The sequence below is a fragment of the Paralichthys olivaceus genome, chromosome 23, assembly GCF_024713975.1.
Source record: "Paralichthys olivaceus isolate ysfri-2021 chromosome 23, ASM2471397v2, whole genome shotgun sequence".
NCBI classification, from domain to species: Eukaryota; Metazoa; Chordata; class Actinopteri; order Pleuronectiformes; family Paralichthyidae; genus Paralichthys; species Paralichthys olivaceus.
The window spans coordinates 6,955,267-6,977,899 of record NC_091115.1 but is presented as its reverse complement, the minus strand read 5'-3'; the positions used below and the strand labels follow the sequence as shown (position 1 = coordinate 6,977,899).

At 41.9% G+C, this 22,633-nt stretch overlaps 1 protein-coding gene across 2 annotated transcripts in view; it reads right to left on the bottom strand.

Moving 5' to 3' along the window:
• Nucleotides 1-15,348, bottom strand: part of plxna4 (plexin A4) — a 217,180-nt gene extending 201,832 nt beyond the window's left edge. Inside the window, exon 1 of one of the 2 annotated variants that reach the window (XM_020092318.2) lies at nucleotides 15,141-15,348. The gene's annotated coding sequence lies outside the window, so the exon portion shown is untranslated. Of the gene's footprint in view, nucleotides 1-11,935; nucleotides 12,454-15,140 lie in introns of those variants that run through there. The other variant, XM_020092317.2, reaches the window with a different exon arrangement.
• Nucleotides 15,349-22,633: the final 7,285 nt, after the last annotated feature.

Here is a 22,633-nt window from a genome sequence, read left to right as displayed (position 1 = left end):
GCAGCTGGCAATCGTCAGGGCCTACGGCAAAACTGGAACCAGAAATGCAGATCAACAATGTGGCTTGTCGCCGTTTTTAAGGAGAATCGTTAATACCAGGGGAAAGGATGAACTGTAACTTCAGAGAAAAGTTTCGTACCGAGAGACTGATCCATATCACACTGATTCACAATCAAAACATGGGTTGAGGGCGAAGGGAAGGGAGAGGGTAAACTGAGAGAGTCGGAAAGAAGGGGTAAATATTTCACAGCCGACGTTTTAACATGTCATAGCATGAAAAGCAGAGATTATTACTAAAATAATATCGATAACAGAAGTACCTGTGAGCCAGCCTGAACAATACCTGAGCTGTGTAACAGAAAATGCCAATTCAGCTGTTATTAATGATGAATGTTTTCCTGCTATGACATGTCAAATTACCTGCAGTGAAAGCCCTATAGAGACACAGAGAAACTGACAGATATGCACCGCACCCAAACCCTAAACAGACGCACACATTCACACACATACACAAAGCTCAGAGGTTACGGCAAAGTGTGCAAGAGTTCAGATCTGTTGCCTCGGGGGAAAGCACATGTAAATTTAAACCATAACATTTGAATTCCCTCTGATCTAATCCGTTTTCATCGCGGAACAGAAATTTAAAAAAACTAATCTATACACATTGATGTGGGTACAAGAAAGCAACAAAGGAACCCTTCACATCTTTTTTAAATACTTGACATAACTTTTTCAACCCTTACAATTCACCATATATGAGCTGATCATTGCTTCAACTTGTTATGAGGCACTAACCTCCAGTAAAACTTTATCATTTACTCTACTCACAGACATAAAAACATTGTTAACACTGTCAGAATGTGGTTTATTCGCAGCAGGTTGCAGCCTGTGTAACTAGAGGGGGAAAAAAATAACATCTCTCCATGTCAAAATAACTGCTCCTAAACTCACCCCTTGGCTAAATCAGGTTTTCTGGCTGAGTCACAGTAAACAGGATCAGACCTGCCCCAGTTCAGATGTTTCGTCTTAACAAATGACGCCAGTGATCCAAGACCACTGACCACACAGGCAGCTGCACAGTCTGTTTGTATTGATGCTTTATATCTGACTTTATTTCTCTGTCTCTCCCTCTGAATCCATTATCGTAGTGACCCGTCTTCTTCTGCTTTCTTCTTCTCTTGCTGTTGCTGAACGCAGCTAAAGCAGACTTGACCTCAAAGATTAACTTCTTAGACATGAAAGCTTGATAATTTCCAAGGCTTTGTGGTGATTATAAAATGTTAAACTGCTGCTTATTCTCTGATCCTCGCTCTGTTCCTACATTGTTTTGTTTTTTTTGAGAAGTATGAACCAAGGCGTGATGGTCCTCAGCGCGTCAGGTTTGTTTGTTGATGTGTGTTAACAAGTGTGTGTTTGCGGTAATGTGTGAACTCGAATTCTGCAGCGTCCCCCACAAAAGACAAGGAGTGAACTACTGGACAAAAACAGTCACGTTAATCCATCCTATTTTTTCCCAATTCTATCTCACACGCGCACAAAAGAAGAGCACCATGCACATCTGTGCGCCTCATCAGAGCAGGGGTTGATTTGCTTTGCTTAAAGGACATGGATTACAGCTCCCCCCCTCTAATCCATAGTGGTGATGAAGAAGAGTCTTAAAGATTTCAACTCCTGGTTTACTACGCACAGCTGGAATGAGGTCAGACGACTGGACAGTGGTGTATTTTTGAATTAATTATTTGTTTCTCCACTTTTAACTGGCAACTAACCTAGTCTCTACTAATCTACTGACACAAAAAAAATACAAAAGTTCCTTATTTTCAGGCTTGAAAAAACACTATCAGATGACAACAACCTCACACTTCTATACATAATCAGTGTGACACACAATGCATTGGATTTTACTGTCTTCATGGTTGTTTATCACAGTGATTTCCATTAATTATCTCGACCGCACAACATTCTACTTTGTCCCAAAGAACAAAAACATTTTCTACCCTTCTCATAATAACATAAGAGTCTCTTGGTGTCAAGAAAACAACGTTACCCGCAACTCTTCTTTTAAAATACTACACCTCAGTCTATTGTCATCCTGTTCATATGCCAATCCGGTGTAAATTACCTAGTATAGGTAAGTATAGGCCAAGTGCAATAGATTGAGAGTGATGGGACATGCTAGAGAAGACAGAACGTCGACACCTGCACAGACTTGCAGCCCTGCGGTAATGGTCTCAGAAAACTGAAAAATGAGCAGTTTGACAGCATGTGTCAAAAGTGCCCTTCCAGCAGCTGAGCTATTCTAATTTTAAACACATTGAGCAAATGGTGCTGCTGTATTATTACTACGGATGCCAGAGTAAGAGCAAAGACAGAGAGAAAGAGAACGAGAAGAAAACAGCTGCAGTGATAAATAAGCACATGTGGAGAGATAGATGTGTCATTTTCCTAAAAGGTCAAAGTAAAAAGGACAAAGTCTGTGATTTTATATACCGATGAGAGTAAAATCACACTAAAATAAAACAAATTTTAACTAAACTATTGTAAACTAATGTCCAAACACTCCACCTCCGTGTCTTTTCTATCTTTCTGCTAAAACTAATGTTAGCATGGTGCTGTGACAGGCAATTGGCTGTAATTGCTAATAATTGTCAATAATTACAGTACAGTCGCCCCCCTTCGGGCGTCTTATGAAAATGTTGACAATGTTAATATTTAATCGATGAATGAAATGATGCAATGGGGAGACATCATGCTGCAGAGGCATATCACACTAATGCCCGTTAAGGTGAACTCAAAGCAAATACACCAGATATTCTGCAGCCTGCACAGTGTAAACACAGGGGGGGTGATGCTAAGGGTCATGCACACACTAAAACACAACCCTCTGTATATGTGGATCTATATATTACCCCTGCACCCCCTTTGCTGTCCACCAGGGGAAAGGTCAAAGCTCAAATGCTGCTTAATCAACGAGTGGCTTGTGGTGATGAAAGCATTGAAGCAGCAGCAGCACAATCAGAAAAACCTGATGCAATGTGCAACCTATCATTGCATTGTTTGTAAAAATCTGGAACAACAATAAAAGAATCCATAAGGGAGTTTAAACAAAGGTCTGTAAGTATCTCCCATTGTTGCACTATTGGTCTATACCATACTTTACAAATAGTGTGATTGTGGAGGCATTTGTGTTACATATGAAAGTGCATCCTTACAACAAAACACACATTTAACAATACGTGCGCTAATAACCAGCTTGGTGTTTTTCAATGGAAACTAATTACATTCAGACTTAGTATGTGTGTTCAACCATATGTCTGTACTGTCTGCACTTTGCTCTGTGATGTCCTCGGGCACAAAGTGACACAATCGATCAATTACATACACAGCAGTTTACAACATCATAGACAAAGTCCCCACTGACACAGGATCCCTTTGGCCTGGTACACCAACACCACACTACTACAGAAATCTGACCTAACAAGTTTTCAATTTGAAAGACGAGCAAAGGTACAAACTAACTTAAGTAGTGTTGCAAAATACCTCCTCTGTCCTACAGTTGCTGCCCCTGGCTGTTAAATTGTGTGGGTGGGCAACCCTGGCTTAATGTCGCACCACTACACAGCAAGACATTATGGAGCCGCTCATTTTTTCTAAAGTTGATAAAGAGAAACAGGAGGCTCTGCGGTTAAATTTCAAATACCATAGAAAAGTTTCAAAATACTTCTGACAGTGTGATATGTCAGTTTTTCCATTTTTTTAAATAAGTTTAGCAAAACATTTCTAAATTCTTATTTCAATTTGTCATTATGGAGGTACTACGTGTTACATGATGAAGGCCAAAAGCAAAACATTTTTTTTATTTTTGCATAATGCACAACTGGATTTACATCAAAACACCTATACACTTGTTAGAGAAGTGTGTGTGAGCAATTTCACTAACTGAGATGAGAGTTTAGGTTTACATGGCATTACACGCCTCTCCACAGCCACCTCAAACTTTTCCTCTTCCTTTCACTCCATCCCTCAAAGCCTACGGCATAAACACATCAGACAAGCTTTCTAGCCCGCTGTCGTCCACAGTGGCAAGTGAGAGGATGCAAATTGTTATCCAGCGTTTGGCCCCTCTTCCTTCCTCCTCTCCTCCTCCCCCTGCTTTGGTCTCTCCGTAGCTTGTCATGGCCGTTTTTATACTTTGATTTTCTGCGAGCTTTACCTCATCGCATTGCTTTTCCCAGGGACATGGAGGAAAACCTCTTAGACAGGGACACACACACACGCACACACACACAACATAACTATCTGGTTGCCAGATTTGCCGGTGGGTCCAGAACAACCCAATCAAAGCCCAGCTGGAGGGACTGCTGTGACAATGCAGAACGGATGGACACAAAGAAAGGGGAGTGGGGAGGGAGGGATGAAAACCTCTCTCAGAACTTGTGCTTTCTCCACAGTCACATTTGTAGACTCACAGAGGAGAGGGGGGAGAGCTAGAGAGAGAAAGAGAGAGGGGGGAGAGGGCTGTTTTTTTGGAGCCCACAGAAGAAAAAAGTTAGAGGGAGGATGCTTGATGCAATACAACAAAGTGGCTCACCTTTACTCCTCTGTCGTCTGGGGTTTTGGAATAGTGCTGATGTATCCTACACCTCCCAGTGCTGTGTGTGTGGGAGATGGTGGAGGGGTGGGAGGGGATGTGTGCCCACAGCTGAGAGGCTAAAGTTTGTCCATGTCAGGTTTGACTTGGCATCTAGTTGCTGCACAGTTATTAATTTGAATATCATGTAAATGCTATCTCCACTATCTGCTATGTATGCTGAAGTGACCGGTCAATAAAATCAGTCATTTAGTGACTTTATAGGTGGGTGGGCTGAATAATCATTAAATCTATGATCTTTTTTCTTAACTACGATTATGCACCAACCAAGAGTACCATGTAGCACCACTTCTCTTCTACAATACAAACACGATAAAGGCTTTCTATTGAGAAAAAATGTTTTGCCTTGCTTGTGCCTGCGCCCGGGAGCAAATATTTTGATACTGTCACCAGATGGTGGCAGTAACATGCACATAAAAGCAACAAATGAAGAACGCTCTACAACTAAATGTAAGTAAAATGTGTGTGGAACTCGAAAATCAAGGTGCAGAAAAGCCTTCATTAACCTACCACAACTGTGCACAGTGACACACACACAAGTAAACTGTTCACGAACACTCAATAGATTAACTCATTTCCCCAACCATAACCGCTATTTAATTTCCTTCCCTAAACTTTATGATTGCATGACTTATCAGTGATAAATAACTGATTAATAATGCATAAGTTCTTTATACTTCCAGCTCTATGATGCTTTTATGATGCTGAACTACAGACACTGCATCGGTTACTGGAAAATCTCAAAATGCAACCACACAGTCATCAGTGCTGAGGAAGTCAACACATACCGAGGTTCCTCTTTCCACTGCAGATACAAATTATTAGTGAATCTTCTGAGCCGCTCTTGTCATTCGAAAGGTCAAACGTCCATCACAATATCAAACCATCACTTCTGTTTAGTGCCTCCTGCTAGTTTTTTCCAAAGGAAGCGCAGCGGTGAAGACAGTGTCTGTGGAGGGGTTCTCAGTTGACAAATCAAGTTGCCATAGGAACACAGTTAGTTGCGTGGGTGGCAGGTAAGGATGCTGTGTGTCACTATAGTGGAAAGATTTAATTGGCCTGCCTGTGCTGAGCCAAACAAGGATGTATAAGCTTTAAATGTACGGTTTAGACGATTGCAAATCATCAAAACAGTGGAGGGAAACAGAAAGGATGACACACATCAAACATGTGTCAGAGTTGAGGGATGATATCATGTGTGAGTAAACACGCCCTGCAGATTAACCAGGTTGTTGATTCACCAGTTTGGGGGGAAGAAAGAAAAAGGAGGTTTGCTAGGGTACGTGGACAAACTTTCAAAATCTGGTGCAGTCAACCCCTTTCCTGGAAACTTTCATCCCAGCAATCAAAAATCAATACCCGTCACTGATGAACTCAACCAGAATAACAAATTAAACTCTAACCCTGTTCCAGGAGGAACAAACTTCTCCAAAAGCACTTGGCAAGAGTTGAGCCCTAGCTAAGAGGCAGTCACTGCATTCGCACAAGCCATTCCAAATCCCATCAACACAAGAAGAAGAAGAAAAAAATACTCAAGAAAGGCAAAATCCCAAATTCAAAAGGGAGAGAGCACACAGAGAGAAGAATAACACAAAAATCCTGTGTAAGTCTGGTTAAATCTGTCTGTAACATCCCCAACATTATGCTGCGAGACTGTGATATATCCTGAGGGGAGGGGGGAGACAGGAGAAGGTGGGATGATGTAGGGAGGGTATTACAGTAAAGCACATCCTCCCCCTGCCCGTCCCACTGCCTTCTGGCTATAGCGTGGCAGGGGTCCTCCCTAAGCCCGCTGCTTTACAATTACTGTGCTAACGGTGCATACTGATGCCCCCTGACACCACTGACACACACAGGAAGTGAGAGAGTCATCTGTTCTGATCCTGGTCCGTGATCATCATCCAAACAGGACACCTCCTGCTAAGAAACAATATAAAACTGTAAAAACATAGTGATTACAGTATTTCACCCAGAGCTGTTCATACTGGGGTCTGAATCGTAGCAGCACTACACTTGAGCAAAGCAACCATCACTCCAATAAGCACTGTTCCTTCTGTGCAACACGCGAGAGGAAGAATTGCACGCTCAATCAACATATTAAAGCATGCTTCCTTCCTGCAGCCTCACTTAAAGAAAACACTTGCTCTTGAAAAATGGAGTGATGAGAAATAAAAAAAGCCCAGACGTTAGAAGTGTCAGCCTGAACACAGCCCCCGAGCAATGAATTAAATCCATTAAAAAAAATTCACATGTTGGTCGTAGGTTACATGATAAATATGGAGAGCTCTGAGGTATTGTCTGGCGCGGATTAATAAAAAATGTGTGTGCACGCATGCATGCATACTTCAGCATGCGCACCCATGCTTCTTTGCGACAGGCGGGATGAAAACAGAATTAGGGGCCTAATCCTTGCGTGGACTTAAGGCGTCGGGCGCACGAGCACATGAGAGCGAGGGAGAGGAGAGGAAAAAAATGCCCCAAGTCTGTCTGCAATTTCCTCATCATTTCATGCATCTGAAACAAAACTAATTTACTGCTTGTCATGCTCGGCTAGGCACACACAAACATAAGAGCCAATATGCCACAGCGTGTCATCTGCCGCTGCATCAAAGAGAGCTGTTTATATATCAGACTCACGGCTCCATATGAATCATAGAGACCTGGAAGAAATGCTTAACATGGTCTGATCAAAAGGAGCAGTCTGGCGAAACCCACCAATACACTGGTGCCTTTCCACATCTCCTGATTCCTATCTGCAAAGGCTACATCCCATATCTTCCCCTCACTTTATATCCCTCCTCATAGGTCGTTCCAATGTCACGACAGTCGGGATGTTTTTGCCCAACCCCGCATACAAACACACAAACACACACACAGAGATAAAGTTATGTGCTTGGCAGAAAGATATGGGAGGAGAGAGCTGGAGGCATAGGGAGAGAAGGATTGAGAAGAAGATGAAAGGGAGCATGAGAGAGGGCTGGAGGGAGAAAATAAAAGTGGTGCAACTGTGATATAGTAGCATGTACATGTACTGGGTCCCATTATAAAAGCATGTGACAGCTTAATAGGACTCGGGCTGCCAATAAGGGGAAAAAAATGAGTTGTACGCCCACACACACACGTATGATTATATGTATCTTCTCTGTTGGCGTCACACACATAATCTGAGTAAAGCATTCACAGGAGAACAAAGGTTCTCATTAAATTGGAGGCTGTGGTGTGTATTGATTTCTCCCCACAGAATTTACAACGCCTATTGTTTGGAGATCCTCGCTTCAGAGCTACGCTGTCATTGCTGTGGCAAACATCAATATGCAGCTCTATGGTGCATTACCAAAGGGTTAATTACATACTTGTAAGCAATTATTCTCCTAATGTAGCATGGAATCCCTCCCCTCCACATTGGAATTTAGATGAAAACCATCAAGCCCTCGGTCAGTGATACCATCTTTCTAATGAAGTGTCAACGAAAACATAATAGACTTTGGAGCTTGTGTCGCAGAACAAGTTTGATCTCATCATTGAGAGCAAAGAGGGAGGTTTTATGTGCCACGTCTTCGACAAACGTATCTGCAAAAAATGTTGCTCAACAAACCTAAATACAAAAGAGCTTCTTATTAAATTATCCATAAAAATTTTAATGTACATTTAACTGTCCAGAAATATGGGAGATAGATAATAGTTGAAGAAAAGTTGGTGAGACGGAAATACAATTTTCAATCCTCTCTGTTGTGTTGAGGAGGGTGGGGTCTAACTGGACACTAGTCTGTGGCTGGTAGTCCTGTCACAGCACTGAGGAGTGTGTGAGTGTGTGTGTGAGAGAGAGAGAGAGAGAGAGACATCAAGTGGGGAAGATAGCAACAGAACGAGAACAAACAGAGAGCTCCATTCAGGTCCAAACCACAGACACATCATTCAGTCGAACATGACGATACGTCTCTCTGTGACCAGAGTATTCATATAGGGCCTCGGCAGGCCAGTCACAGATGCATCATTAACACACACACACACACACACACACACACACACACACACACACACACACACACACACACACACACACACACACACACACACACACACACACTTCCGCCTGAGACTTGGCTACCACACATTTTTATCGCCACAGAGAATCCTTCTAAGATTTCCCATTTAAATGTATTCACGTTGCAGAGACTTTCTATTCAATGGAGCTGTACTCTTGTAAGTGCACAGCCCCAAAAATGTAATGAATGTCTTAACTGCCAAGGTTGCAGTGAGAGTTTATCCATTAGCAAGCCATAATATTGACAAGGCCACGCTACCCGGGTCCAAACTCCAGCGTTGTAGCCGTAACATTGGCCAACAGACAGGGTGTAGTATGTCAATATGAGGTGCTTACAGGCCGATAAAGGCTGCTGTTCCAATTCCTATAGGCAGGGCTTGATGGACAGCACAAGAGGAGAAGGGGAAGACGAGAGGGAGGGAGAACGAGTGGTGCCAAGTGCTCTCACAGCCTTTAAGAGTTGAGCTGGAATTCGGTGAATCGACAAGGAGGCAAGAAGACACAAATAAAATGAGGATATCAAACTGCTCAAGGAATAAATGTTTCTCTCCTCAGACCTTGACAGAAGCAGAAGATGCACACATGCAGTAAGAGGACATAACACATGTGAACATTCATGCAGACGTGTGCGTTAACACAGAAAAAGAGGCACAAACACAGAGGTTCCTGCCAGCCACAGTCACACAGACAACAGAGGAACTTCAGCCTGCAGAATAAAGACACTTTCCCCTGGAGACAAGCTGTTTTCCTTTACCTCACCGTCACAGGCAGTTAAACAGCAACTAATGGACCACACATCAACCAGCAGCATCTTGTGCTTTATTTCTTAATGTTGTTTTCAGCTGCCCATAACAACAACAAAATCGGACTGGGGAGCCAATAAAGATTCTCTTAACGAAAAATAACCCTTTTCTCCAACCACCCCACAGCATCTCTGAAATAAACCATATGTAAATAGTATGAAACATCATCCAAACAAACCCTTTAATTATGTGGTAATAAAGATATATATATATATATATATATTTTTAGTTTTTTTTATTATTAATTGTCCAACAAAAGCCTCATATATGGGATCAGACTCTCCACTGCACCAGCCTGTGAAGTCATACTGCCCCTCATGGATTTCCAGCATAAAGGCTTGTCCCTGCACGCTCTGTTGATTACAGACTAAACAAGTATGTTACCCTTTTGTTAGGGTCTTTAAAACATAACTAAGACCATATAACTTAAGTGCTTATGAGATATATATACATATCAACAATGCTGAACACTGTAGGTAGAGGTTAACGTCAAACAGGGACTGGAGGGAGCGATGCTGAATTGATGCATTGAGTCTGGAGTGCAGGTGGGTAGAGGGAGGGAGAAACCAGCAGAGGGGCTCAGTGTGATTGCTCTGCGAGGATCTGCATTTTGCATATAAGGCTGGACTGGAGCAGCTGCTTTCTGCATATGAGGGGCGAGAGACGCAGGGAGCAAGGGAGGTGAGGAAGGGAGGGAGGGGAGCAGCAAGAGAGAGATGAGGCGACGACGGCGAGACAAAGTTTATGAGTCACATTTGGAATCAAAGACCTGCAGCACACATTCACACTACACAGCTGACGTTGAATGTATTCCAAAGAGCCTGCACAGTTACGGTCCTTGCTCAGATGAATAGGATTCAGCTCAATCTTTAAAAAACCTATTTAGATATAGATGAAAATTATGCTGGGAAATTACCCACAGTTACGCTCAACCATGGAGATCCATTAACCTTGAATATTGGCAAAGGAACTCTTTACAGGACCATGTGTATCATTTTAAGACAGTGTTAAACTCATCATTGCTCATTATTGCATCTCTTGGCTTACATGAGGCATAACCCTGAAGGGAAAGTGCAGCACAGTCTAAATCCATGAGTGCTGACTATCCAAATATCTCTAAATCGTGTCAGTAAGTTTGTTTAAATGCAATTTGGCAGTGCTGTAAAAATCCAGCCTTGTGAAGTACGTCATAAAACCATTTACAGATCACCACAGTGAAGACTTGAAGGATAATATCAAAGCCAAACATTCTTCAGATAACCTGCTAAATGAAATGTGTTAACCTTAAACTGCACCCATCATGTGACCCTAAAAGGAATATTATCATAGGTAATGAAATTCCAGGGTTTAAGATAAGGTCATATTAAACCTAGTGTGCATGCTGCATACCACAGACCAAGTCCCTGTAGAATGTTTTCTCTGTTAACATGAGTTTCCCTAAAGTCTTCTTCTGCGCTCTGTCTGAGCCACATCGGTCAAGTTCAACATTTCAGGGGAGAGAGAGAGAGACTGCCACATCCCAGCGATCCTGAAAAACCACATGGGGAGAAACGTGGCTGAGTGAATTCAGCATAACGCAAAGTGCACGAATTATCACACAGCAGACACGGCCACTCGTAAAATATTAACTGTGCGCACTGGCTGCAAAAGCAAACCCAGAAACATAAGGATTTTGCAACTGTGCATCCTTGATACTGCAAAGAAAGCGCTTGGAAGCTTGAATAGTTTCAGGCTCCTTGAAAGCCTGGATCCCTGAAGATGCACATGCTCCAGAAAGGCATGCGTTCCAGAACTTTTTATAAAGAATCACGCTGTGCATCATTATAATTCACGATTTTTTTCCCAATCAACTCTTATCTGAACGTGTCGTGGGATTTGCGGGTTGCTAAGCATCCTGCACAAAAATCATGTGTATAGAGTTTTCGAGTCGAGCCTTAAATCCCAACTGCAGTGCATGCAGGGGTCTTTACTCCACTAGAGCTGATCCATGCATCGGGAGGGCAGCGCATTAATCCTCCACAAATATTTATCTTTTTTAACCTTCACACTTTGCACAGTGCAAGAGGAATACGCACAGTGTGAGCATGCAGCTGCCTCTTCTCCCAGTGGATGGATTGCATGGAGGATGATGGACATTGTGGATGTATTGGGTCCCGAGTTGGGAGACACGGGAAGTCATTAAAAATGTTTCTGCAATTCTCCCCGGGGCTTGTTAAATGCGACCAAGACGGACAGGTTCGGCGTGAAACCCGCCCCATCGCCGGAGTGCGCAGCGCGGGCATGGCGCAGCCTGAACAGGTGCAGCACGCCTCGGATCACCTGGCTGCTGCAGTGGCCACCTCACACCCAGGCAAACCCGGGATAGAACAGTACCAAAGCGGGCTAAAAGAGTCCTGACTGTGGGGACTAAAGCCGTGACAACCCCTCTGTGCTTACCTGTAATCTATGCAGATATCACTTCACAGCCGCAGCGACACTGCGGATAAGAGGCACGTCCGGAGCGATCCCCAACTCCTTTACTCCTCCCAAAAACCACGAGAACAACGTTAAATCCGGACGAGACAGAGTGTCCACTTTAAATCCCCGGTGAGGTTCGTGGTTCGAAGGCGATTCCTGCACGGGAAACGGGATTCAAATAGCGGCAGACTTCCAGGCGGCATCCACGGATCAGCAGGACTGTACTACGCCGCTCTGTGCGCGCTGAGACCCGGCTGCTGCAGCTCCCATCCCTCGGCGAGGACGCACTTGGTATGCCGCTGGAAAAGCCGCTGCGCCGTATGGGATACCGCAGGAGGCTGTGCGTGCGTGCGAGTGTGTGCGTGCGTGCGTGCGTGTGCATGCAACGTGTGCGCGCGTGTGTGTGTAGAGAGAGAGAGACAGCGTGTGTGCGTAGATGTGACTCAGTGCGGTGCTCCTGCTCAACTGAGGTGCTGCAGCGGAGTGCGAAAGAGAGAGTGTGGGAGAGGGAGGGAGGAGGAGAGGAAGAAGAGAGAGAGAGGGGGGGAGAGAGAGAGGCATGCAGTGCCTCGGAGTTTGCAGCGGATCTTGAGGCTCGGGAGGAACCGAGGAGGAGACGACTGTTCTCACAGGGATCCTGACTCACCCGCAGGAACAACTCGGATGTGGAGGGGGCTTCGCCGGGGTTACATTTTTACATCCCTGGCAACTGCACTAAAAGAGGCTTAGTGCGCATTAATGAGCATTATACACAACAATGTCCAGCACCAAGCAGTTTACTATAATCACGTTATTGATCTAATTCCCTTTAAAGACAGTGTGGTGACATAATTCCACCGGTTTCATCCATTAGCTTCCAAAAAGAAGAATGTAAAAAGTTGATTTCAAAGTTTGGCACTTCCATAATTTGAATATAACATGAAAACAACAGATGATAAAGCTCATGCTTTGTTAAAATAGAGGTTTTAAGCAGTTAGGTATATGCATCCCGCAGACAGATGAAGGTTTATGTAATGCATTCATCCCCTTGAGAATGGGATTTGGCAACGCCGAAGGCAGAATTTACACAAATACGCCACAACAGCGGGGGTGAAATGATCAGATCATCGGATTTGAATATCTAATCGCATGCAGGATGACTTAAAGATAGAGATTAAGCAACAGAGCGACATAATTATGACACTTGCATAGTTGTAGGGGGATTAGGAATCTGCATTTTTGCTCTTTGATGATCTTTTAACATGCTCCAGGAGTGTTTCCCTCCCAACGTGCATTTCAAGCAATTCATATTTAAAAATTATAATTATGTAATCTTGTCTTTAATGATATAATCAGTGAGGGGTGGGGGAATAATGCCCTTTCCATAAAACTGATTATTAAGCGTGCTCCCTATCTTCACATAAAGACAATTCAAAACACATCCTGCACAATACTGAGTCATGTTGAGGTTTCTTTTGTTTCCATCTCGTGAAAACTTCCAAAACAAGCCCCGCTGGTCCGGCTATTGTTTCAAAATGGCCCTACTCAAAGAAATGATGCAGAATTAAGGGATTTGCAGATGAGCTCAGTGGAAACAACTGACAATAACAACTTAACTTCATGAAAAAATGTAATTCAAGCAGACTGGAGGAGGAAGAAGAAGAAGAAGAAGGGCCAGATCGGACCATTTAGATCACACCCCTGAGACTCTGAGGGAGTTTACGCTTCAGGGGGCTGGAGGGTGGTGGGGGTCTTTTTGGAAAGGCATCCATGCCTGCTGCAAAATCCTCTCTCTCTTTCTCCCTCCTCCCCTCTCTCCCTCCTCTCACTTCCAGAGGGCTCCCCTGCATTGGCTTTGAAACACTGCATCAGAGCCCCACCTACAGGCCCAAGAAATACCGCAGCTACACAGACACTAACTATAATACTCCAACCGAGACAGAGTGCATCACTGGACCTGTAGTGATCCGAGCACATTTAACAATTCACTGAGTTGATTTTGGAGATTTCAACAAAATGTTTCACAAAGACAACTGTTAAAAATATGAGATGGACAAAACGCTAAGAAAAATGGAAATTAGAAATTCCTCAATTCCAACTCCATCTGCAGAGTAACTGTTTGTGATGTGACAGCTGCTTCTTATGAGACTGTTCTGCTCAGTCCTGTCTCAAATTAGCATTTCAGTTAACTGACATTTATCAGTATCGGACTAGAAACAACCAAGTTGAAAACAAAAACTGAAATAAATACAGTTCATGTGTTCATTCACAAGCCATAATATTCAAATAGATCCCATAAGGTCACAAATACATGCATAAAAGTTTTATATATAGATATTACACAAAAGGTTGCATTGAGGTCAAGACAGATAAGTGTCATTTTAAAACCTCCTGCCATATGTTAAGATTCAGGTTATAAAAACTATAATAAGACATTCACACCTTGACTCAGGGGACCCCAACAAACTATATATAGCTGGTGGGGGTTTCATGACAGGCCTGTTAAATATGAGCTTTCTAAACAGCTAAAAACCCACAGAGGTTAAATACATGTAATAGCTCACAGTACTTTGTTACAGAACTAAAAGAAGCCTCCTGGATAAGAAATGCCCCCAAGAAATATATGCAAGTCTAGTAACTATACGTACACATGTATAACTTCTGAGAATACCAATGAAAGTTGTGAAGATACTATAGAATGTACTGCAGAGACCATAGAAAGAACTGGAGATACTATACACAGTACTGCAGATACTATAGAAAGAACTGGAGATACCATACACAGTACTGCAGACTATAGAAAGAACTATAGATGTCATAGTAGAAAGTTCTGGAGATACTATACACAGTACTGCAGATACCATAGAAAGAACTATAGATAACATGGTAGAAAGAACTGAAGATACCATAGAAAACACTGCAGATACCACAGGAAATACAGAAGAACTGATGATACCACACTAAGCACGGATTACACCATAATAAGTACTAAAGATACAATAGAAAGTACTGTAGATACCGCTGACAGTACTGAAGATAATATAAATACAAGTGAAGATACCATAAAAATGAGTGAAGATACTATACAAAGTACTAAAGATACAATTGTAAAAAGTACTGAAGACACAATAGGAAGTACTGAAGATATCACAAAAAGAACTGAAGATAAAATAAAACGTTTTTAAAATTGTCAAACAAACCAAACCTCAGTGACGCGTCGGTCCTGCAGAAAACCCGCAGTTATCTCCGGTAGCCTCCACATCTGTTCCTCCGGCGGCTGAGCTCCAGCCTTTACCAGCATCGTGAGAGATGATTTATTGTGAAACTAGAGAGTTAAAGTGAATAAAACTGAAGTTTGATAAACGTTCTGATCGTAAACAAGGAAGCGGACCCAGCGTCACGTGACAAACAGCTAATTAACGCCAGCTTGGACAACACGTGACAGACCTGGGTTCACCTGGGGGTTTTCTTCAATGACGTAGAAATAATGCGACTCTGTTTTTCCCACTCAGTGACGTATTTCTATTTTATTTTTTTCACCTTTTCTGCTTAACTTCCTGTATTTTACAAAAATAAAATTAACATCCTGTTTTTAGAATTTTTCAGAATTTTTTTTAGAGGTTCCCTGGAATCAAATTCATTATTTATTACTCATTTAGTTCAGTTTTGTATAATTACTATAATATGTATAATTTGTGCTAATTTTTCAAAATATATATAGAATACCCATTGTATTTGTTTCATATATAATTTTTCCTTGTAATCAGCTCTATACTTATTTCTCCAAACTTGTACCGTAAATTTTTGTATATGATTTTTTAAAACATCTTGTATCTTTGGAAACTTTGGGTTCAGGAGGTAGAGCAGGTCATTCATGAAACACAAGGTTGAGAGTTCAATCCCTGGCACCTCTAGTCTGTGTCCTTGGGCAAGATACTGAACCCTGATTTGCCCACAAAGAAAAGGCACTGAGTAAAATAATTAAAAGCAATGGGTGAGTGCAACGTTGATTGATTGATAAGTCTGGAAACGTACCATATAAATACTTTTACAACTTGTACAATTAATGATAGATCTGTGTGAGTTTGAAACGCTTGGAAAGACCAGATCAATTTGTTAAAGATGGATCCATACAGGGAATGAGAGGTTTGACAGGGTGATATGTTATAGTTTAAAAATCAGTACAAACTGCACCAAAATAGCTTTTTGTAAACAAATACTAAGAGGTTCAATGTCACCTCTGAGGGAGACGGACCCTATGGCAAATCAATTCACACAATAATTCAGCAATAGCTGTGTCTTTGGGGGGGGGGGGGGGGTCTCTGTCTCTTCGACAGCCCGTTATCGTGAGTATTTCTCAGATCTGTGCTCATTTATTATACTTTGGCCCTGGTGACGGACTGTGAGGGCAGCTCTCCGAGACATTTGAAGGGTGAAGGTGCGCAGATATCAACAAACCTATTGACTTGATTTAATTATTCAATACAAGCGCGGAGTTAAATCAACAGTCTGCGGATCTCAATATCAGATAGCTTTCAAAAGCACAGCAAATCAATAGCGCCACAATCTACAGTGACAATAGTAATTCCACAAAGGGTCAGAATTGCATGACCTTATGAAATTAATGTTAAGGTCACTGGTCCGTGTGCAGCTCAAACATGCTTGGACCAGATGATAATGGGTCTGTGTAATTATGTTTTATCATAGGAGCAGCATCCTATCTGTGTGTTGCATGAGCATATATTAATTCAGTCCAAGGACACATGGGTTTGAAAGAAGCATTTAAGATAAGTGGATTTACATGCATGTCGGATATTAACAATAAATAGTTGTTCTGATCTCTGATCTTAAAACCAAATTGCAAAACAACTGTAGTATTTGTACCATGAACCAACCAACCACCCTCTTGCCTTTTTTTAACTTCTTGTCAGACACCTATAAAGTAGAGTCAACAGTCTCCACCAGCGGCTGTTCTGGAGCTTTCAGTCGATAACACAGTTTTCTTCATTAGATGGAATTGTCATCATGGATGTCGAAATTTCAAATTTCCATTCATCCAAGCACTATTGTCCCTTTTACCTTGAATAAAAGTTATTCCTGGTATTTTAAATTTCACTACAGGATTTTGTTAAACTGATACAAAAATGGGAGTATGGTTACAAATGGGAGCGTGACTTGCAGGGATCATTGATATACAGGTGTTGCAACATGAGTTTGAAAATTGGCTTGTTAAGAGTTCAGTGAATCTGGTGGTGCTGTGTGAGGACCTGTGTGTTGCGAGGGCAGAGGAGGACTCCGGCTCCGTGCTCGGCTCTTTATTAAAATGCACTGACCAATTTGACTCGGCCATTTGTCTTGCAAATGAGATGATGACTTATGGAGGCAACATGAACAGCTTTGATGAAGCCCCCTTTTTAATGCAGTCAAGTGGGTTGGAGGGAGGTGCGCTTGTGTATCTGTGTGTCTGTGTGGGTCGCATCACCAGCTGGCACAGGGTTTTTTCAGCAGCTCTCCTCATCTTGCTGAAAACTGTGTGTGTGTGTCTGTGTGTTGTGTATCTACACACAGGCTGCATTGCATCTCTGTGTCCTTTTGAATTAACTCAGTGAACCCCTTTAAACACAGCTGTACATGGTTTATCTTAAGCCTGTGGGGATCCAGAGACCCCCCGAACAGTGTTACACCGCTCCCGGGGGTCTTCCCCTATTCGGCCCCGCAAGCCCCGATTCACACACACTGCACACACACTGTATGATCCACATAATAACATTCATCACACATCTGTTACAGTATATCCTTCAATACGACAGGCTGCTAAATCAGGCGAACAAAGTGTGTGTTTATTCACTTTATGGTCAATTTACATGTCGTTTCTGTCTCAGGGATGATAATATTTATGAGGTGCCAATGTTGATGCTGGATTAAGTATGTCCGTCTTCATAAAAGTGTCTGCCCACTCCCTTCACTCTGGCTCGGGCTTATTTCTTTCTTTAAATCACACTGAAACACTGAATGTGTCAGCCTCATCCATGATATCTCATTTTTTGTACAAAATCAATTAGCGTGTCGCCGAGCTAATGAAGTTTTATGTGTTATATGGAGGCAATGAATGACACCCTGATATCTCATTGATTTGGACTGTAAATAGGTTTTCAATTATTTGTCCGTATATGAGCCACTGGATGGTAAATTATATTAAAGCTGACATTTGTGTATATCTGGTTAGTGTGTGTGTCTGTGTGTGTCTGTGTGTCTGTGTGTGTGTTTTGGTGCATGGGGGCGGATGGACTGATGTTGAATGTGTCACTCAGTCATATAATTAGCTAGTTTGCATATTGATGACTTACTACTTTGTCTGTAGATGTGTGCGCCTGTGTGCTTCAGTTTTATTCCATCATGTCATGTGTGTGTTTACTCATCCATGCATTATCTCCATCAGCCTCCCCATCAGGCTAGCAGCTGCCTGTCTGTCTGTCCATATATATCTGTGTGTGTGTGTCTCCGGGGCCAGGTGAGTCAATGTTTTGCCAGCCTTTTCTCCAGAGAGCCAGGCTCATGTCCGTGGAGATCCAGACTGAAACACCCCCAACCCTGAGCTCTTCTGTCCCACCCAGAATTGAAGTCTTCCAGTGGGATGAACACTGCAGATGGTCAGGGGGCTGGAGAATAAGGACATCAAATAAACATGCCAAGAGCCAGGAGATCCAAAATGAAAATGATAAGATGGAGTGTGGCTCACAGGGACCACACAGTTCTCCACCTGCGTGTGGCCTTTAAAGAGAAAATTAGAAAGTTGTGTGTTTGGTCAGAGCATCTCTGACTTTGATGAAGAGGATCTGTGTTTTTTGTAGCAGTCAAGTACTTAACTTTCATCTATTTATTAATTCTTATATGATCTGTGTAGGTAGACCACTGAGGACCAAGCCCAGCGTCCAGCGTGACTGAGTGCACGCATATTTGTCAATTATTTGTCCTCCCTCTTTTTATCATGCAAGCAAACACCCTGGAGGAATGTGGATCATCTATCAACAGCATCTTTTAAAAGCTTCACTGGGAGATTTCAGCACAATATCGATTGGCACTGCCCCAAAATTCACACTATTACTATTCGTCCGTTCACTTCCCCTTTGGATCGCGTCCATCGGCCAACTTTATGTTCATAACCTCCTTCTGTTCTGTACTAGCATAGATTTCTAGGTTCAGATGTTTTTGTTTCATGATGTTTATCTGCCCCTATATTCTTGGCTAAACTGTTTTTGTGCATGAAATGAATTTATTTTGGGTTCTGTGTCCTGCGGTGAAACCATCTTTAAAAAGCAGATACAGCCTTCTGTGCAAGCTGCATTCTCCCTACACAAGCATGTGTCACTTAAAATCAGTCTGAAGTGTTCCTGAATGCATCATGTCGAACATTCAGGGACAGGAAACAGCACAGACCGCAGAGCCAGAAACAGCCGAGTCTAAACACATGGATGAGCAACTGAATGATCAACCTCCTGTCTTCCTGTTCCTCCAACTTCTCCCCTGATCTTGTTCAAATGACATGTATGTCAAGCAAACCTTCACTGAACACAGCAGAACATATGGATTTTACTCTGCTCCACGTGGCATTTAATCTTGATTCCACACAGAGGAAGAAAAAACACTAAATTACCCACAAATGTTATTCTCGCTGTTAATTGAACACGGAGTGAACACATTTACATTTTAAATTGATCATTGTCTTCCAAGTGTTACGTTCGAGATGTAAATGATGTAATTATGCATGCATGAATACATGTCATAAACAGGCAGTGTCATTGCACTCTGCAGAGAGAGTGCGGTGTGTGTTACCATAAGGAATGAGTGACAGACTAGATCAAATTCATTTTGTATGGGAGTTTTGACGGAGCGCCTGCTGCACTTTTGTTAACAAATAACAGAAGACGACGCTCAGGCATGTAGACAAAACACCAAAGCGTTCTTATATCTGAGAATATATTTGCACCAAAGCTATGAATACATGAAGACAGAACAAAACATCATATTTCTGTAATCTGTCATGTGAGCACAAACATACTCTGCAGACAAATAACATCTTTGATTCACTAAAGCTGAGCAAGAGCACAAGATACGCCACATCCAGGCCTATTTGTCAAACAATATGCAAGAAGAGCATCTTTATTAAAGAATTTCAAGTTGGCACAAGATGCTCGTTGTCATCACACGCAGACACAGTCACTGAGGAAATTCCTTTAATCGCTGGATCCAACCTGACATCCATGATGCTTCAATGACTCTTTTTCTGTGTTGCCTTGTGATGTTTATGATGAAAATAAAGTTGAGTGAAGAAAAGGCACAAGTGCACACGGCTAAACAGTACTTACATACATAAAAGCGTTCATGCCTGTATAAGGGTCCTGACCTCTCCATGATGATGTTGCAGAAGGAACAAACACTAGATTGAGATTATGATCGTGATGGTGGATCGTAGATAATGATTACAACTAGACTGCTCAGATATACAATATTTCTACTCACATATTCTACAATTACTGGCAATACCTCTATCATTGTCACTGCTGCTGCTTCATCTCTGTCAGTAATTCGGTGTAAATTTAAAACACCTCTCCTTAGACACTGTATTTTCTCATGAATGTATAATAATTTGTGAATATACAAATAATATTAGATGGACTGATTGATTAAAACAGCAGTTAACGTCTTTAGCAACAGAATAGAGTAGAAATAAATGAGTATATGTTGTGATGCAAAATCATCTTTGCATTGCTGAGCCATTTCCCTTTAAGTTCAGACAGCTCCAGTTAAACAATAGTTAGATTTTCTTTTTGTAGTTTTACTTGGAGGAGAGGAGCTGCAGTGAAAGGTGAGAATGATATTTTAATCTAAAAAATAAAGGGTTAGAAAATGGCCTCATCACAGCTTTTTTTTTATTGCAGAGAGAGAATTATGTGAACTGCAATGGAACAACCACCGTAACCATCCAATCCACACAGCAGTTTAGTTGCATGTAATGATACACTGGCCTTTAACTGAGCAACTTATTTCATACACCTACACAGAAAAGAGAAATACATAAAAACACATGTACACACACACACACACACACACACACACACACACACACACACACACACACACACACACACACAGAAATTGTTGTCTGAAATGGAAATGTAATCAAAGTACAATGGAGAGCAGTCACATACAAATGTTATCCGCTGCACTGCAGGGCTGCAGGCAAAGGTGAAAAACGCTGTTAAACCACCTTTGGAATTCAGAAGCAATATTACCACAACACGAGATTGGTGCTGTTTTAACTTGAAATGACACTTTAAACGACCGACGTGGCAAAACCTCCAGCGAGATGAATTATAAATGAATTGCTTCTTTGGTAAATGTCTTTAAAGGCGCAATTTGTAAAGCAAATGTTGCAGTGCCTCCAACAAAATTCAGAACATAGCTCGGAAAGTGACTGACAGGGATATTCATTTGGTGACTAACACGACTCAAGAACATATATATAAATCATTGATGGCGTCTGATGCTTTTAAAAGGGGTTTTCAGAACGCTGGAAGTAAAATTTGCTGTAACATTAGTTTACAATTCAAATGGTTCATTTATGGATGAGAATAAACTTGTCTGAGTCCGGGGTTAAAGTTCAAACACTGTTATTCTACATCTGTCCAGTATGATTGACATTAAATCTACAACTTCTCATTGAAAACTATAACAAATCCCCCATTTGATTGAATAGTCTCATTACCTTGAATTGAATTGAGGATTTCTCTGGGTTTAAACATCATTGGAAACATTTTGGATAATGAAAGTAGACAAGTCAACAACATATAGAACATAGGTCTAATTGTTTTTAGAGATTTAAATGGAGAATTGTGACATATTACATCTTTAACTTAGACATAGAGAATGATTGGTCCATCTCAGCCTGCGCCACCTACAACCTTATTCCTGCAATAAATTAAGATTTACAGAACAGGCAGAAATATTTATATCACTTAAAGTTCAACAGTGCACATTCCAGTCCATGACATCACGTGCTTGTGCACATGTGCACGTAAAGAGGCAAAGAGAAGAAGTGAATGAAGGAGACGACTCCAGCGAGCTGACAAGCAGAAGATTAATCCATCTTTCCCGGGCCAGTCCCTCCCACTCCCTCCTCCTGTTTCTGCTTCCAGCCTCATTGTTTTCAATAAAGTGTCAAGACTGGCCATTTTATAATCACATTTGTGACTTGGGATCTGGGATTCAGATGCAATCAATGTCTATTAGAATCACAGGGTTATTGATTGAAAGAGGAGAGATGGTGTGAGCGATCTCTACCCATTTTCTTCCTCACTGTCTTCCTTGTGCATAATGTACACATATTTACACACTGCAGGAGCTGGGATCCGAACACGGCTGTCTGCGCATCGCTGGTGCTTTACTGGCAAGAACGGAAAGAACTAAAATGAAAAGAGTTTAAAAAATCAGAAGAGTTCATTCTCCTTCTTATTAGAGGACTTAAGATATGTGTAATATCAATTTTAACGTTTGAAACTCAAGCACTGATCACATGGGATGACTGTAGTAATCACAAAAATGGCAATTTTCATTTTCTCTAACTAAGTTCAAGGAATGAGTTCTGTTCAACAAATGCATTTGGACAACAACACGTAAATGAATGGGGAAAAAACACTA